The sequence below is a fragment of the Apium graveolens genome, chromosome 10 (assembly GCF_009905375.1).
Source record: "Apium graveolens cultivar Ventura chromosome 10, ASM990537v1, whole genome shotgun sequence".
NCBI lineage: Eukaryota > Viridiplantae > Streptophyta > Magnoliopsida > Apiales > Apiaceae > Apium > Apium graveolens.
The window spans coordinates 230,314,140-230,334,282 of NC_133656.1; the positions used below are offsets into that span (position 1 = coordinate 230,314,140).

General features: G+C 37.9%; 1 non-coding gene across 1 annotated transcript; it reads left to right on the forward strand.

Moving 5' to 3' along the window:
• Window positions 1-14,845: 14,845 nt before the first annotated feature.
• Window positions 14,846-14,952, forward strand: LOC141694692 (small nucleolar RNA R71). The gene has a single exon (XR_012563978.1). It is a non-coding gene; the product is annotated as a small nucleolar RNA R71 (small nucleolar RNA).
• Window positions 14,953-20,143: the final 5,191 nt, after the last annotated feature.

Consider the following 20,143-nt stretch of genomic DNA (forward strand, 5'->3'; position numbering starts at 1 on the left):
TGAGCATTTCTGCACACAGAGTTCTCTCGATATATTAATATATATCTCTGGTGGAATTGTTTAAATCCACCAGAAAGTTTTTAAAGACTCTTGTTTTTAATTACTCTTGTTTTGATTCATTAGAGTTTATATTCCGCGTTGTGCTAATCAAAACAGATATATCTATAATCGAGTTGAACATTTTTATTTCAAGAAAAAGTTAAAGAATTCCATTCAACCCCCCCTTCTGTAATTCTTGCTATATTGTTAAGGGACTAACAATTGGTATCAGAGCAAGCTCTTAATCTACAAAGAGTTTAAAGATCAAAACAATTCAGCAAGATGAACAAGAAAGATGTTGGAATCAAGATTCCTTTTCTGGATAAAGATAATTACCATCATTGGAAGGTAAAGATGCATCTTCATATGTTTTCTCAAGATGAGGCCTATGTGGACTGCATAGAAAGAGGCCCTCATGTTCCAATGAGAGCTGCAACAGGAAATGAACCATCAGTTCCAAAGCCAAGGCATGAATGGTCTGATCCTGATCTTGAACAAGTCAGGAAAGATAAAAAGGCCATGAACATTCTGTTCAATGGTGTTGATGCAGATATGTTTGATAACATCATCAACTGCAAGACTGCCAAGGAAGTTTGGGACACAATACAGATAATCTGTGATGGTACTGAGCAAGTAAGAGAAAATAAAATGCAGCTTCTGATTCAGCAATATGAGCATTTTCACAATGAAGAAAGTGAGTCACTCGCTGACATTTTTAGTAGATTCCAAAAGCTACTAAATGCTCTTAAATTGCATGGGAGAGTCTATCAGACTAAAGACTCCAATCTGAAATTTCTCAGATCTCTTCCAAAGGAATGGAAACCAATGACAGTCTCATTGAGAAACTCACAAGATTATAAGGAGTTTACTTTGGAGAGACTGTATGGCATTCTGAAGACCTATGAGCTTGAAATAGAGCAGGATGAAAGAATGGAGAGAGGAAAGAAGAAAGGAGGATCCATTGCACTAGTTGCTGAACTGGAAAAGGAGAAGGAAGTGAAGATGGAAGCTGTGGAATCAACTTCAAAGGCCTGTGAAAGCAAGGGTAAAGGGCTAGCTGCAGAAAGTGAAGATTCTTTGAGTCAAGATGACATGGAGGACATTGATGAGCACCTAGCATTCCTTTCAAGAAGATTTGCCAAGCTCAAGTTCAAGAAGAACTTTGGAGCTGCCAAGCCAAATAGAAACATGGTGGATAAGTCAAAATTCAAGTGTTTCAAATGTGGCTTGGCAGGGCATTTTGCAATTGAGTGTAGAAAGTCAGATTCTAGTAAGAAGAGATTTAAGTCTGTGGATTATAAGCAAAAATACTTTGATCTACTCAAACAGAAGGAAAGGGCTTTTATTACACAAGAGAATGACTGGGTAGCTGATGGTTTGGATGAAGATGAGGAGATCAGCTATGTCAATCTAGCCCTTATGGCCAAGTCTGATGAAACAGAGACAAGTTCCTCAAGCAATCAGGTAATTACTACAAACCTTGCACATTTATCTAAAGCTGAGTGTAATGATGCAATAAATGACATGTCTACAGAATTGTATCATTTGCGTGTTACACTTAAGTCCCTCACTAAAGAAAATGCTAAAATCAAAGAAAACAACTTGTTTTTGAGTGAGAGGAATAATGTGCTTGAGTCTCAGTTTGTTGAGTTTGAGAAACTAAAAATTGAGTGTAGAATTGCTAAGGAGGAATTAACTGAGTCCTTGAAAAAGGAAGAAATTTTAAAGAAGCAGCTTGATCGTGAACAGGAGGTGATTAAAGCATGGAAAACATCCAGAGATGTTCATGCTCAAATCACCAAGGTTCAAGGAATTGAGTCCTTTTGTGATGAAGCCTGGAAAAAGAATAAGGAGAAACTAGAACCTATTTTGGTAGATGGATTGCTGACATATGTAGACTCGATGGATGATGAGGACTATCCGTCGGATAACAAAATGTGTTATCCGTCGAATGATAAAAATCCTCATCCGTCGGCTGTGAACAAACCCATTAGTAAAGCCAAATTAACCAAGCTAAATGAAAAGTATGGGTCTGTTTCCAAGAATTTTGTTTCAGGGGAGTCAAGGCAAGCCAAGAAAGGGAAGAAGGCTAATGTTGGTCACATGACTGTCAAACAGTTGAGTGACAGACTTGAGAAGATAGAGATAAAAACAGAAACTAAAAGGAAAAACAATAGGAATGGTAAAGTAGGGATTAACAAACATAACAACTACACACCTGACAAATATGCTCCTAGAAAAATCTGTGTCAAATGTGGTAGTGTAAATCATTTGTCTGTTAATTGCAAATCTGCCATGCCTACTCCCATATCTGTTCTGCCTCAATTCTCTAACATGAATGCCATGCCTCCTATGCCTGTTAATGCTATGCCTACACAGAACATGAATGCACAGTTTGCTAATATGCCATTTGCACCTAATCCATATTATGCTGCATACAATATGCCTCAAATGCCATTTAGCATGCCTTACTGGAATAACATGTTTGCACCAAACATGCCATTTCCTGTTAGCCATAACATGCATAATAATTCTGTAGCATCCGGTGGTTTCAAAGACCCAACCCAAATGACTAAGGAAGAATCTGAAATTCCTAAGTCAAATGAGTTAAAACCTAAGAAACAGAAGAAGAAAGCTAACAAGGCAGGACCCAAGGAAACTTGGGTACCAAAATCAACTTGATTTGATTTTGATGTGTGCAGGGAAACAGAAGGAATCTTTGGTACTTGGATAGTGGTTGTTCAAGACACATGACTGGTGATTCTACCCTGCTCACAGAGTTTGAAGAGAGAGCTGGCCCAAGTATCACTTTTGGAGATGACAGCAAAGGTTATACTGTGGGATATGGCTTGATTTCAAAGGAAAATATCATCATTGAAGAGGTTGCCTTAGTGGATGGTCTCAAACACAATCTGTTGAGTATCAGCCAACTTTGTGATAAAGGCAACTCAGTAACCTTCAACAAAGAAACCTGTGTTGTGATTAATAATCAAAACAACAAAGTGGTTCTCACTGGTGTGAGAAGAGGAAATGTGTATCTAGCTGACTTCAACTCAAATAAAGCAGAATCTGTAACTTGTCTTCTCAGTAAAGCAAGTCAAGATGAAAGTTGGCTATGGCACAAGAAGCTATCCCATTTGAACTTCAAGACCATGAATGAGCTGGTAAAGAAAGAGCTCGTTAGAGGCATTCCTCTGGTGGAGTTTACAAAGGATGGACTGTGTGATGACTGCCAAAAAGGGAAGCAAATTAAAGCATCATTCAGGAAGAAACTTGATTCAGCAATTGAAGAACCTCTGCAACTGCTTCACATGGATTTGTTTGGACCAGTCAATGTTTTGTCAATCTCAAAGAAAAGATTTTGCCTAGTAATTGTAGATGATTTCTCAAAGTTCTCTTGGACCTATTTCCTAAAGTCCAAAGATGAAGCTAGTGAAATCATCATCAATCACATAAGGCAAGTTAACAATCATCCTGATTTCAAAGTTAGAAGAATCAGGAGTGACAATGGAACTGAGTTCAAGAACTATGTCATGAGAGCATTCTGTGAGGAAAATGGGATCCTACATGAGTTTTCAGCAGCAAGGACTCCACAACAGAATGGAGTAGTGGAAAGAAAGAATAGATCTCTTATTGAAGCTGCAAGGACAATGCTTGAAGAATCAAAATTACCAACATATTTCTGGGCTGAAGCTGTCAACACTGCATGCTACACTCAGAACATCTCTCTGATTAATCAAGCAAAATGCAAGACACCTTATCAATTGTTCAAGAACAAGAAGCCAACTCTGAACTTTCTTCATGTCTTTGGCTGTAAATGCTATATTCTGAGAAATCAAACTGATCAAAATGGGAAGTTTGATGCTAAAGCAGATGAAGGAATTTTTGTTGGATATGCTGTTGGTAAAGCATATAGAATCTACAATCTAAGAACCAACATTGTTGTTGAATCTATACATGTTGTGTTTGATGATAAAAAGATTGAAGGACTAAAAGATGGAGATTACCATGAGAGCCTCAAATTCGACAATGTTGAGATGGTCAATGAAGAAAGTGATGATGAAAGTGATCAAGAAACAGTGTCTAAGGATAATGCAGACAAATTTACTACAAATGAAGCACAAAACTCAACATCCGTCGAGTTACATAATGCTTCATCCGTCGGAAGGCAATCTGTATTATCCGTCGGAAGACAACCTGCCTCATCCGTCGGTACTCAAAATTCACCATCCGTCGGGTTATCAAAAGGAGCAGGAAGTCAAGGCAGATCACCCATGGAAAGCACCCCAATTTCAAATCAAAGATCCACAAACTCAGGGGGAGTTTCTAGCAATCAAAACTCAATCACACATCAAGACAACATTGAGGTCTCTTCATCTAGGGCTAATCTACCTCAACCAAGAAAATGGACAAAAGATCACCCCTTTGAACTGATTATTGGTGATGTTTCTTCCAGAGTTCAAACTAGGAGAGCAACTCAAGAAGAATGTCTATACAGCAGCTTCCTGTCTAAGGAAGAACCAAAGAAGGTAGAAGAAGCCTTATTAGATCCTGATTGGATTTTAGCTATGCAGGAGGAGCTAAACCAATTTGAAAGGAATAAAGTATGGAAGCTGGTACCCAAGCCTAAAGGAAAGAATCCAATAGACACCAAATGGGTATTCAGAAACAAGATGGATGAAAATGGCATAGTAGTAAGGAACAAAGCAAGATTGGTTGCTAAAGGCTATTATCAGCAAGAAGGGATAGATTTTGATGAAACATTTGCTCCTGTTGCAAGACTTGAAGCCATCAGAATCTTCTTAGCCTATGCAGCCCATGCCAATTTCAAGGTCTATCAAATGGATGTCAAAAGTGCCTTTCTGAATGGAGATTTGGAGGAAGAAGTGTATGTAAGTCAACCTCCTGGCTTTGAAGATCCAAATTTCCCAGAGTATGTCTACTATCTATTGAAAGCACTTTATGGACTGAAGCAAGCACCTAGAGCCTGGTATGACACTTTATCAAAGTTCCTTTTGGAAAATCACTTCACAAGAGGTACTGTAGATAAAACTTTATTTTTCAGAAAAATGAATGGCTCTAGCATACTTGTTCAAATTTATGTAGATGATATTATTTTTGGCTCTACAGATGAAAAACTTTGTAAAAAGTTTGCCAAACTGATGCAAAGCAAGTATGAAATGAGTATGATGGGAGAACTAACTTACTTTCTTGGTTTACAAGTTAAGAAAGTTAGTGATGGAATATTCATTAGTCAAACGAAATATATTTTTGATCTTTTAAAGAAGTTTGATCTGATGGATTGCACATCTGCAAAAACTCTCATGGCTACTGCAACTAAGCTTGAACTAAACACTACTGAAAAGTCCGTGGATATTTCAAGTTATAGAGGCATGGTTGGCTCACTTCTGTACTTAACAGCCAGTAGGCCAGATATAATGTTTGCTACATGTTTGTGTGCTAGATTTCAGGCTGATCCTAGAGAGTCTCATTTGATAGCTATTAAAAGAATTTTCAGATATCTCAAAGGAACACCAAACCTTGGCATTTGGTATCCTAGAGATTCTGGTTTTGATCTAACTGGTTATTCAGATGCAGATTATGCAGGTTGCAGAATTGATAGAAAAAGCACAACAGGAACCTGTCAATTTCTAGGAGACAAGCTTGTGTCCTGGTTCAGTAAAAAGCAAAATTCAGTTTCTACTTCTACAGCTGAAGCTGAATATATTGCTGCTGGCAGTTGCTGTGCACAGATCTTATGGATGAAAAATCAATTGCTAGACTATGGTTTGCAAGTTGAAAGGATTCCTATTTTCTGTGACAACACAAGTGCAATTGCCATCACTGAAAATCCAGTGCAACATTCAAGGACAAAGCATATAGACATCAAGTACCATTTCATAAGGGAACATGTAATGAATGGTACTGTAGAGTTACATTTTGTTCCAAGTGAGAAGCAACTTGCAGATATTTTTACCAAGCCACTGGATGAATCCACCTTTTCTAGGTTGGTAAGTGAGTTAGGTATGCTTAATTACTCTTGAATTTATCTGAATTATTCTTGCAAGTTGAAAAGGAGCCAGAAATTTAGTTGATTTTTAGTCTTAAATGAAATTTTGGCTAAGTCAAAATTTGTCTCTCGACGGATGACCATTATTCATCGGGTTGAGTCATCCGTCGATATACAAATTGTAAATAAAAATCAATTACTTTTCTGGAATATTTTAAAGCTCGACGGATAACATTTTATCCTCATCCGTCGAAGTGTCTAAATCTTAACCGTTAATTCCCTGAACATTATCCATCGAGTATACTTACAGTTTGTAAGCATTACACGACGGATAATGGGTGGAATTTTTAAAGTTTATTTTAAAACGGTAATTTTAGGCAGTTTCTATTGGGTAATTTATTTCTCTTTATTATTTTTATCCGTTGAGTTTGAGCAAAGTATAAAAGCCTATTTCATTCTAATCATTTTCTTTTATCATTCTCAAATTCAACTGTCTTATTTCATTCTCTCTCAAGCAAAAATCCTCTTTCTCTTCAAGCTTTTCTTCCCTAACAATGGCACCCGTAGTAAAGATCATGTCACAGACTGGGTTCATCTATGAGAAGAACAACTTCACTGCCTTGGTCAATAAGGGGATTCAGCAATCTGAAGACTATCATAAGATGATGGACTTCGTGAAGAACTGCAAGTTAAGTTTTGCTATGCTGGAATCACCCACAATTTATTGTGAAGTTGTTGAGGAGATGTGGACAACAGCAATCTACAACTCTACTGACAAAACCATCACTCTGACCATCAAAGGTAATGTTTTTTGTATCAATAGTGATGTCATAAAAGCATGTTTCAAGATTCCTGATGACAATGTTACTGCACCACACACTGACACTGATATTGTCAATATGCTAAATTCCATTCATTATGCACTTCCTACTGCAAAACTAAGTGAAATTTGAAGACTAGGTCTTAGGAAGGAATGGAGTTACTTGTGTGATGTAATAACTAAGGTCTTTTCTGGAAGAATCAGTAATTTTGATTCTGTGAACATTTCCATGCTTAACATGCTATACATGCTAGTTACAGACAAATATTACAACTTAAGTGATCTGGTTGTGTATGAGTTAGGTTTTAAACTAGGTGACTTAGCCAAAAGAGGAAAGAATATTTACTATGCTAGATTTTTTATGCTTTTGGCTAACCATCTTTGTGAAGAGATTGTACTTGAGAACCCAACCAACAAATTAGCGTGTTGGGTTCAAGAGAGAAGAATCATTGCAGATCTGAACAGAGCCAACCATCACAAGGATGTGCCAATGTTCTATTTTCCTGTAATGTTGGCACCTCATGTAAGTGAGGTAAGTTCATCTACACTCTCAACTATTCCAAACCCTTCTATTTCTTTGACTTCAGGCATAGATATGGCAACTGTGACAATGACCAAACAGTTGCCTACCAAAGCTGCCAAAACAACTGCAATTCTTAAATCCAAATCAAAGAAAACCCCCTCTGGTATCTCTCAAAAGGTACCAGTTGAAAATTCTACCAAACACAAAGAGGGGAGTGTGAAGGAGGGTAACATAGGTGAGGGAAGGGGTGAACATCAAAGAAACCCCAAGGACAAGGTTGGAGAGATAAGTGAATCCCAGCCTAGCCACACTGCAGTTTCCCAACAAACTGCAGTGCTTAAAAAGGACAGAAGCTCACTTCTAGCTGCATCCTCCCAAAAGGATGTGGCTATTGAACAAAGCTCTCATCCAAGAGCACAGGCCAAGAGGGTTAGGGACACAAGCCTACACCAAACTTACACTAGAAAGAAGAAATCCAAAACAACTGGGGATGCACAGGACACACACTTAGTGCAAACTGGTGCTAAAGACACAGTCCTTACACCTTCTCAAATTCAGATTGATGTGGCTCCAATAAATGTGGAGTCACAGCCAAAATCTCTCTTGATAGAAGCCACTGAAACACAATGCTCACCAACCAACTCACTGGAAGTGGACATGATAAACACTTCAATTCCTGATTCCCCTTCTTTAACTCTGTTGGGGAAGCCAAAATCTAGTGCAAGTGAGCATCATCTTTTAGATGATTTGTTGGCTCACTTGCCAATTCTTTCTGATTCTATTGTGACATCTGTGCCTCAAATAACTTCAATCAACACAGAGTCAACAATAGTTTCTCTTCCCACCTCATTCATTTCTACTCTCTCGATGGATATTGCTCATCCGTCGAGTAGTGATTGTATCCCGACGGATAAGCTTAACAGCAGTTATCCGTCGAATAGCTTTACCACTCACCCGACGGATATCATTTATCCGTCGAGTGTCTCTGCACAACTTCAAACTTCAATAATTTCAAGTGCAGAAGATTTGGTGGTAATACAATCACTCTTAGGACTGAGAGAGGAGAGTGTATTGAGTGAGAGGCTGGGTTGCTCCCAGGCAAAAGGAGAGGAAAAGAGTGAATCTCAGCAATCCATTCATTCAGGATTGGCAAAAGTGAGTGAGAGGAGTCCCACCTTAGTAGGTGAAGGTGAGGGTGTGAGAGTGGGGAGCCAGGGTAAGACCCTGATGCAACAAAAGAGAGAACATGAGAGAAAAGAAGGTACTGGAGCAATAATGATGGAGCCAGTCATTGCTAGTGAGTCAATGATTGTGGATGATGCTGAAAAGGAAAGACAATTTCAGCAACATTACAAAGCTGTAATTGATAACATTTCCTTGGATGCTGACACTTTTACTCACCCTGTTTCAGCCTATCAACTGTTGGCTGCTCAGGGCAATGTGGAGGCAGAGCAGACTTTACACTTAGTGCACACCACAGAATCTCTTCAAAGAGATAAAGCTACTGTCAACAGGATGCCTCCTCAAGCTGGAGAGCCATCTGAAGAATTTGGAGTAAATTCTGATGATGATGACTCTAGTTCTTTGAATGGAAGCATGAACTTAGGGGGATCTGAAGGCCAAAGTTCTGCTTTAAGTTTACCTGAATGGGCATGGGCAAAGGACTTTACACCAGGACAATTTGAGGTGTCTTTGGTAAGACAAGTAACAGCTATTCAGCAAGCCCTTCAGGAATTTTCTGATGCTGGTACCAAGGCTGTTCTTAAAGCTCATCTAGACTCATTGCACTTAATGAAGATCCAACACTCCAGACAGAATATCAGTGTGGATGAATTGAAAAAAGAGATAGCTGACTTAAAGACATACAACTCTGAGAAACTGGATTCACTAATGCCATATGGTACCATGCCTGATTTATTACAAAGGTTGAGAAGAGAATCAGATTCTGAAAAGAAGATAGCCAAGCTGGAGACCAGAGTTCAAGTTATTGAGAATTCAGTGGCCCTACTTCTTCAAAATCAACAGACTCAGACAAATCTTCTCATGCAACTGGCTAAAGCACAGGGCCTAACTCCTTCACTTGATGATAACAAAAAGGGGGAGAGAGAATCAAGTAAGGGGAAGAAAGGACTAACTAAGGAGGAGAACATTGTAGTTCAAATCAGCAAAGTAATTGTACCTTCAATTACTATCTCCAAGCCACCAGTTGCAGATGGTATAGATCTTATAAATGCAGCAGCAGCAGCAAGTTTAAAATATGCTGATAAGGAAGAGTTGACTCTGATCAACTGGAAAAAGATTGATGAGGAAATACAGAGAAAGTTTCAATTAGTCAAGGAACCAGATCAGTCAGCAATCCATCACTCTCATGTCAAGCCAATCAATATGAATGATATGAGCATGAACTATCTGGAGAAAGGACAATCTTCCTGCATCAAGACTACAAAGGCTGAGATGATTCTTAAACCAAGGGCAAACTATCCAAAGTCATCTTTGAAGAACCCTATGGATACTGTGTATGAGACACCCAAGCCTGATGAAAAGAAGCTTCTGTCAAGATCTATTCTTCTCTACAAAGATCCAGCTGATTCAGCATCAAGAGAGAGAATTGCAAAGATATTCAGAAATGGGAAGGAAATTTGTGTGGTAGCTGGACATCCACAATTTGCTCAAGCAAAGGAAGAAGAAAAAGCCAGATTGAAGCAGGAAAAGAGGCAAGCTGCTCTAGATGCAAAGAAGTCTAAACAAAAGAAAGAACAGGTTGCTATCTTGACCAAGCTACAGGCTGTGAACTCTTCTCAACAAATTCCCTCTCAACCAACTCAAGCTACTGGATCAAAGAAGAAGATTGAAGAACAGAAGAAATCTCCAAGAAAGAAAGAATTGGCTAAAAGAACAAAAAGAAAGTTGGATATTGTTAACAAGGAACTGGAAGATCAATTTCCAATGGAATCCACTAAAGCTGAAACTCAAGCATCAAAGCCCTCTGTGGTATTTGAAGACATAAGGGTGGTAGACCCCTACAGGAACATACATGGAGAGCCTATTGTGCCAAAGGATGAGCCAATAGAGTGGGATAAATTACCAATTCCTGACTTCAACTTGCCAATTCTCACCAAGCCAAGAAGGACAAAATCAAGGGCAGTCAAGAAAGTGAAGCTGTCACCTCTCAAATCCAAGGCAGTAGTCAAAGCTCAACCCAAGATCAACAAGGGAGACTACTTGTACTTGTGTGACATCAAGGAATTTTCAGACCTAAACCTTTATCTAGAGGAGCTGGATGAGGTAAGGGCAATTGATGCATACAGAAACCTACCTGAAAGGTTGGTATTCAAGTACAAAGGAGGAAGGGAGATTCAGTGGCCTCTTCACAGGATACTTCAAGAAAGCCAAGCTGTGTTGATCAAAGTCTGTTCATCCTTCAAGAAAAACTTTGGGTTTAATGTAACTGCAAGAAGATTAGTATTGAAGAAGATTGAAGAGCTAAGGAGTGTTAGAGCCAAAGATGCACTACCCAAAACTTTTATCATCCCATACACAGGGAGAAGAGTGCATCTAAGGCCCTACTGGCTGATGGAATTCATGGATGACAAGGGTGTGAGAAGATTCTTCAGACTAGAAGACCAATTGAGTATCTCTAGCAATGAGACTCTTTTGGAAATGCAAGAAATGTTAGATCTCTCAGAATCTGATGAATTAGAATTCCACAGACAGCTCCAGAATCAAATTGAAGAAAACAACAGAAAGCTTGGAAGAAGATCCAGACCTTCAAGAAACTAGAAAAATCTGCTCAGGCTAGAGGAGCATCTTGAATTGACTGTGAGCCAAACCTTGTATACCTTGTTTAAATTGAAGCACTTTCAGTTTTATCTACTTATCTTTAAAGATATATGTTTAGGATGTTTTGTTATCATCAAGTGTCTCTTAATTTATGGCTACAATTCCAGTAGACATAAATTGGGGGAGATTGTTGTGAATATGTTGTGCACTTGATGATTACCTAAACAAAACATCTAAGTAGATTTTACTTGGTGAAATAATGTAGCACTCAACGGATAAGAATTATAGTCCCGACGGATAACTCAGTTTGAGTACCGACGGATGAGTAAGTTATTATCCATCGAGTGAGTAGCTTATATAATGATAAGTTTGTAGCACAGTGTTGTATGTACCTTTGTATAGAATCTGTAGTAGCATATAAGTCATGTTGACTTTGACTAGATATGCAGAATAGGTTGATTAACTGTACATAAGCAATGTCTTGTAATTCTGTATAAGTGAAATGAAGTCAAGTGCCAAAATAGCTATCAACGGATGCTTAACAAAGCTTCGACGGATGATCAAATGACTTTCAACGGATGTTCAAAATAGCAGTCGACGGATGATCAAGTAAGTCATCGACGGATGATCTGAAAGTCGACGGATGATAATATCAAGATTCAAACATCAGTTGAACAGTGAAAGCTGACACACAGCCGTCGAGATTGGATACAAACACTGTGGAAGCCTATTAACTGGGTAATAGAGGACGAAAAGCAGCAAAGATCAAGACTGTTAGATTTTATATTTATTCAGTTCTTTTGACTTTGTAATCTTGGTAATATATATAAACCAAGAGAGTAGCAAATATAAAACAACTAAGAGAGAAAACTAAGTGAGCTTAGAAACAAACACAGAGAAATCTTTGTAAGTACTATCTTTAGCATTTCCTGTGTTCTTAGTTGTTCTATCTTGTAAAAGCAGTTGTGAGCATTTCTGCACACAGAGTTCTCTCGATATATTAATATATATCTCTGGTGGAATTGTTTAAATCCACCAGAAAGTTTTTAAAGACTCTTGTTTTTAATTACTCTTGTTTTGATTCATTAAAGTTTATATTCCGCGTTGTGCTAATCAAAACAGATATATCTATAATCGAGTTGAACATTTTTATTTCAAGAAAAAGTTAAAGAATTCCATTCAACCCCCCCCCCTTCTGTAATTCTTGCTATATTGTTAAGGGACTAACAATAAGACTTTGTGAAAATATTTGTTTCTGGCATGCAAATCAATTCATTAAGACTTAAACATCCCTCTATTCATCATCACCACACTGAAATCAACATCAACTTATCAAATATCATAGTTCATCTTAAAGGATCATGCTAAATATGCATGCAAATATATGAAATCACATAAAAATAAACAAATATGTCCTAAATGAACAATTATGGAAAAATATGAATGAACTACAACTAAACATGCAATATGAATCTATATGGACACACACTATTAATCCTTACATTATCACCCCCAAACTTAAAATTTTCAATGTCCTCATTGAAGGTAATAATAAGGATTTCAGGTATACCTAGTCGTCGGAAAAATCACCCTCTACGGGTGGAGGATCAGGTGGCCAATCAACCTCGCCACTAGTGTCTCGGAAAATAGTACCGAAAGCGTGTGTCAAATCTTCAGCAAAATGATGGTGAATGTCGTGCATGGCCTCCATACGCCTAGTCACTCGCCTGTACTGCTCATCACCAACACCGGTCCTATCAACTACCTATGGCGCATGAGAAGAACCCTCTGTAGGCATGGCAGAAACCGGCCGGTCACCCTCTACATCGTCAAAAGTATATCCAAACCCCTTGTCAGGGGGTGCACCTAAGAATGAATAACTCAAGTGATCTGGCATTCGGTTGAGCTCAAGTGTGGGAGCTTCTTGAATAAATGGTTCAAAACGCTCCTCAGAAAATTTTAACTCTGCTAACCCAAGAGAATCGAATGGCATATCTAACTTCCTCTTCCACTGAGGTGCATTCAAAACCTGCAATTTCTCTACTTTAAAGCGCTCCTCTTTAGCTGTGGGTAACTTTATTTCCTTGAACACATTAAAAGTGACCGTTTGATCGTAAACCTTCATCGAAAGCTCTCCTTTTTGCACATCGATCATAGTTCGGCCTGTAGCCAAGAATGGTCTTCCCAAGATGATGGGAATCTTCTTATCTTCCTCGAAATCAAGAATTACAAAGTCAGCAGGAAAGATGAGTTTATCCACCTTGACCAAGACATCCTCCACTATACCTCGTGGATAAGCGATGGAATGGTCAGCTAGTTGCAATGACATGTATGTTGGTTTCAGATCAGACAGACCAAGCTTCTTGAAGATAGATAAGGGTATCAGATTGATGCTAGCTCCTAAATCACATAAACACTTGTCGAATGACAAGTTTCCGATGGTGCAAGGAATAGTGAAGCTTCTAGGATCTTTAAGCTTCGGAGGCAACTTCTGTTGCAGCACAGCACTGCATTCCTTCGTGAGAGCAACGGTCTCTAAGTCATCGAGCTTCACTTTTCGAGAGAGAATACATTTCATAAACCTCACATAGCTAAGCATCTGTTCAAGAGCTTCAGTGAAAGGTATGTTGATATGAAGTTTCTTGAACACCTCCAAAAACTTCTCAAACTGCTTATCCAGCTTTTTCTTCTACAGCCTCTTTGGAAAAGGAGGTGGAGGATAGATCTGTTTCTCCCCTGTATTACCCTCAGGAGGAGTGTATTCCATAGTAGTCTTCCTTGGTTCCACCTCTACTTCCTCCTGCACTTCTTCTTCACACCAACTGCATTTTCTGAAACTTGAGACTTTTCAGGCTCTTCGTCTTGCTGAATTTGGGGGCTTGCAACCTTTCCAGACCTCAAGGTGATGGCGTTCACCTGTTCTTCAACTTCCCTCTTGCCTGTATTGGCTTCTGTAGCACTAGAAAACGTTCTTGGTGGTCGATTCAATAAGGCATTAGCAATTTGCCCTATTTGGTTCTCCAGAGTCTTGATAGAAACAGCCTGGCTTTGGCATATTAGCCGCAACTCCTCCAATTCAGATTTTTCATTCGAAGATAGACCTGCATCATGATTTTGTTGTTGATTTTGGAGTTGTTGTTTTGGTGCAATTTGTTGCTGAAAACCAGGAGGGTTGAATTGTTTTGCTCCAAGCTACTGGAACGATTGTTGCATCACATTCTGATTGTTGCTCCAGCTGAAGTTAGAATGATTTCAGTTGTCAGGATGATAAGTGGCAGGAACTAGCTACTGCGATCTCTGAAAGTTGCTCACAAACTGAGCTGAGTCACTAAATATAGCGCATTGCTCTGTCGCATGCAGACCTGCACACAACTCACAAACACTGGTTATCTGCTTAACACCATAGTTAGCCAGAGAATCGATCTTCATAGACAACGCCTTTAGTTGAGCAGTGATAGCCATAGTTGTATCCACTTCAAGAACTCCTGCTACCTTGCCCTGTGGAAACATCTGGGCTGGATACTGATATTCATTAGCAGCCATCAGTTCAATTAAATCATAAACTTCCTCATAGCTCTTTGCCCATAATGCTCCACCTGCTGCTGCATCGAGCATGGGTCTGGACTGTGCTCCCAACCCAATGTAAAAACAATTGATGATCATCCAATCAGGCATTCCATGATGAGGACACTTCCTAAGCATCTCCTTGTAGCGCTCCCAAGCTTCATATAAAGATTCTCCTGATTGCTGCGCAAATTGATTAAGAGCATTCCTGATTGCAGCTGTCTTCGCCATAGGGAAGAATTTAGTAAGAAACTTTTGAGCAAGATCTTCCCAAGTAGTAATCGAACCAGCTAGTAGAGAGTGTAACCAGCTCTTAGCCTTGTCCCTCAGAGAGAATGGGAATAGTCCCAGCTTCACAGCATCTTCAGAAATACCGTTGAACTTGAAGGTGTCGCATATCTCAATGAAATCCCTAATGTGCATATTTGGATCTTCAGTTGGAGAACCCCCAAACTGGATTGAATTTTGCACCCATTGAATTATGCCAGTATTGATCTCAAAGGTATTAGCTGTGATAGCTGTCCGGACAATGCTAGATTGAATGTCATTGATCTTGGGTTGAGAAAAATCCATCAAGGCTCTCGATTGTGCTGTTGGATCTCCCATTGTAATGAGTACCTGAAACACAAACAAATAAACCGTGAAAGTAAAAGAATCCGAGTCAGTGAACTTTAATGACCACTGATGACGAGCACATAAACTAAAAATTAACATCGAGTCCCCGGCAGCGGCGCCAAAAACTTGTTAGGGCGAAAATACGCGCTAATATTCACGCAAGTATACGCGTTCACAAGTAGTATAAGATATAAATCAGATTCGTTCCCACAGAGACTGGTTTAGGTTAAGTTCAATTTATGCACTTATGCAACAATGTATGATTATCGCTCAATACTAAGATAAATAATAAATTGGGTTTTTATTAAACTAAGAGATTATACTAAATAACATTAACTAAGAGAATTGAGGTTGAATTAATATATATGACAAACATGGATTCAAACTTCATTAAATACTTCATTCAATAGCCTTATTGTTCTTAACCTTAGCATGTGATGGTGATGACACTAATCAGATAACACGAAACTGATAAACGCCAACTTTCGTTGCACGAGTACCATTCTACTAGACATCCACAAAAGAGATAGAAGCTGAATAGGCACCAATTATATTGAGACCCTATATGTCTATAGAATTTGACAACATACCGGTTTAAGCACAAGTTATACATAATGATTACATAGGGCAAGTAAAACGGTTAGAGTTACCTACTAATCATGCATACAGATACATGAACCTATGCTAGCATGGCAAGTTCTAAACCTCTATATTCACTGTCGCTTCAATAGAGATTAACACGCTATCTTATATGTTAGCTACACACATAAGACGAATAAGCACAACCAATACTAGGATATTAATCAATCACCACACACCAAGATATCAAAACAAATTAATTATTGAAATCCATAAGTAAATCCGCTAGGATCCCATGATAACGATTAGCCCATAATTGAACTCATCGTCACCATGGGTTCCAATGAAAGCATGGTATAAAACAAGGCCTTAATAAACTGAATAATAATTAAAGTACGAATAAACGAGATATAGGTTCAATAAGAACGAAAACGAGCATTCAAAGTTACAACTAATTCAAAGAATCACAAGTTAAAAACAAGATCTTCTTTTTTGGAGTTGTTCTATGCTTCAAGGTCTTCTCATTGATATCCCAATCTTCCCGGATGATGAAAACCCTTTTTTTAAGTATATATACGCCCCTAGTGGACCTGGACCCTTAAAATCGTCAAATTCCACTCAAAAAAGACTTTTTCAGCGAAATCAGCGACCAGCCGCGCCTTGGGCGGCCGCTCAGCTCTCCTGGGCGGCCGCTCAGCTCTCCTGGGCGGGCGCTCAGCTCCTCTGGGCGGCCGCTCAGCTCTCCTGGGCGGGCGCTCAGCTCCTGTCTGGAAAATTTTTTGATGAATCTTGTTTTGGCCATAACTTGAGTTCTACTCGTCCGAATTAGGCGATTCAACTGCCCACGCGAAGTTAAGGAGATTCTCTACAACTTGACAATGGCCTTGGATTCCAAATCTGATCACTTTTTATCATATTTCCTTTAAAAGCTCATTTCTTCATTTAACTGATACCCGAAATGCAATAACATAAAAATACATCAAAATACCAACAACTTGAGTCCAAAACACCAATTTAAGCTTGTAATAAAGCATTCCAAGTGGATATAAAATCCACTTATCAATCTTTTGGAGCAAAATGAACTGGGATAACCATATCTCCATCTATAGATTCCTCAACTCTAACCATAGGAATGAAGGGACCATTCTTGAGGATCTGAATGTAGAGTGGATTGGCCATCTTGATGAACAACATTATTTTCTTTTTCCAAAGAGTGTAGTTAGCTTTGTCAAAGGTAGGAAGTTTGATGCTACTGATTTTCTGTGTATTCATTATTCCAACATCTTAAATCTGTTTACTATCAGATTTTGCTCTGATACCACTTGTTAGGAAATGAATAACACATAGAGTGGGGGTGAATGTGTTTTACTATTTTTGAGCTTTTCTTGAATGTTTATGGTTGAATAAAGTAAATTAATTCTTGTAGTAAAATGTGTTCATGCAGAATTTAAACTTGCAGAAAAATAAAGAACGGCTCTTTGTTGATAAAGAGCTTAGCTTCCCCTTAAGAGTGTTACAAGAAATTTGATCTAAATTGTTACAATTGACTAAGGACCAGTGTTAACTTTATAACTCAGTTAACTGCTGGTTTATATAGTGTGTAATAAGACATGTTATTTGCTTTTCCAAACTGTCACTTGTCACTTCTATTTATAAAAAACCAGATCTTCCATTTCTGGCTTTGCATATCTTTAGCATCCCGTGTTCACTTTAATCTTCCTTTGTCAGTTAATCTTTACCATTGATCTTGCACATTCTTCAAACTGCTTTTTGTAGACTTGTCAATCCAGCTGTTGGATTATTTGTTGATTGTTTATCTTGGATATTGAACTGATCTGCAACCTTGTACTTTGAGATTGTACATCGAGATCTCCAGTTTAGGTCTATAGAACACTTGACATCTCGATAAGTATATTGGCTTATCGAGATCTCTAGTACTCTATATTTAGTTTGGCTTGTAGAGGTCTTCAGTTATCTATAAGAGAATTTTGGCTTGTCGAGATCTCTAGTCTCCACATATTCACTTTGACTTATCGATAACTATTAGTTCTCTAGTGGCTTCTTGGCTTGTCGATTTCTCAGAGTTCTCTAGTCAAATTAACTTGTCAAAATCTCAGAGTCCTCTAGTAAATTTTAACTTGTCGATATCTCTGAGTTCTCCGGTGAATTTTGACTTATCGATATCTCTGAGTTATCTAGTGGAACTTGACTTATCGATAACTCAGAGTTCTCTAATGAATGTAGACTTGTCGATAACTCTGAGTTCTCTAGTGAAGAAATGACTTGTCGATATCTCCAATCTTAAGTTCTTCACTTTGTCTTGTCGATATCTTTCTGAGTTCTCTAGTAGCTTTCCTGACTTCTCGATAATTCATTCTGGAGTTGTCGGATGACTTCTCTATAACATTAAATCTGTGACTTGTAGAGATCTTGACTTGGAGTATTTTTCTCCAAACAGATTTATTCAACTCCAAGCTTCTTCAAAATTCTTCTGAGGCATGATCTTCTTGATCTTCTTCCAGATAGAATCCTTAGACTTGATACTATTTTAGGAAAAAGACTCAAGTCTGCTCCTTTACATTTTTACAGACTTCAAGTGTTACGAGTACAAAATACAGATTAAGATAACAATGCAACTTACTTAGGGTTGACAAAATGTCTTAGTCTTGTTAAAGTACATGCATGTTTTTTATAACAACGTGTCAAAATCCAAAATCAACACTTAATTTCTGAACAACATATCAATCATTATTCATTATATCAACAATATACCATTTTCCACAACATTTTACAGGAAAGATAAAAAAATTTCCCAATCATTTATCAATTCAATTCACAAACCTAAAAAAATCACTTCCACGAACAATCGCACAATTCACAATAAAATCATAAAAATCTAATCAAAACACATCAAAAACGGCCAAAATTTACCGTACCAGTTCCTAACAAATTTATCGTACCGTACCAAAATTTCGCCTCCTACGCAAGTGCCTAACAGATATAAAATCCATTCTGTTTCATTTTACCATACACATTTATAAAAAAAATAATTAATCACACAAAACATTAATACAGAGAGATCACGATTCAACGAGAATCAACTTAAAATGGTATGTAACTAATTTGGCAGCTGGATCCGGTAATCGAGACACCTAATCAGTCAAAATACCTAATTAGTACCCTAATTACTCAAACATCCAACTCAAATACCCTAATTAAGCAATACAAATTAATTACTAATTGAAGCAGGGAGATGAAGATGTTAAGAAGTTCAAAGCCCTAAATATTATCTCCAAATCAAACAAAAAACTAAAATTGAGAAATCTAACCAGAATGAATAAGAGTTTGTAATCATTGTTGTAGTCAGTACAAGAGAGAGATGCAGAGAGAGAGAGGGGGGGGAGAGAAAGTACCTTTCGGGAACAAGTGAAGCCGAGAGAGGGGGCTGAGAGTGAGGGTTTGAAAGAGAAGGTTGAGATTGTGAGAGATTTGTCGAAGTCTGAGAATGTATTTTCATTTGGGTGGAAAATACCGCCCAAATATTTCACTAAGTAAATCGCGCAAATTTTTTAATTTTTTTTAATTTTAGTTATTCTTTTTAATAATTTAATTGTTATTGATTAAATAAAAAATAAAAAATAAAGTCTTTGAATTTATGTATAAGAAATTCTAGATTTAAATTATATTATATGTTACATTGATCATCACTAGTATATCAGAATATAATTTAATACTAATTTATGATAATATTTCTATTTTAATATTTTTAAAAATTAAAAAGTATCTAATGTAACACCAGTTGTTGGTGTTACATGTTGTGCAACACCGGAAATTCTCTGCAACACTAGCTTTATAATTATTGTAACACTGCAAGAGAGATGTTACAATAGCCAAAAATCTATTAACTAATGTAACGCTGCTTGTAACACTTGCATTATAGTAGCCCACTTATGACGTAGTGGATCTACATGTTTCAACCTTGGTTGAGGGATCTACAAGGTGGTTGTAAATGGAGATGCGTCATATTACTGAAATTTTCTGGTGCCACTAGCTTCACATTATTCGACCTTAGGGATATTTAGGCAAGGCAACTAAAAATCGAATATCAACTCTTTTAAATGCTGATTTCATTGATGAGATTTTAAAATGATAATGTTTATTGAGTCGGAATGAAATGAATGCGTTGGTTCAATTGAAATAGATACTATTTTTT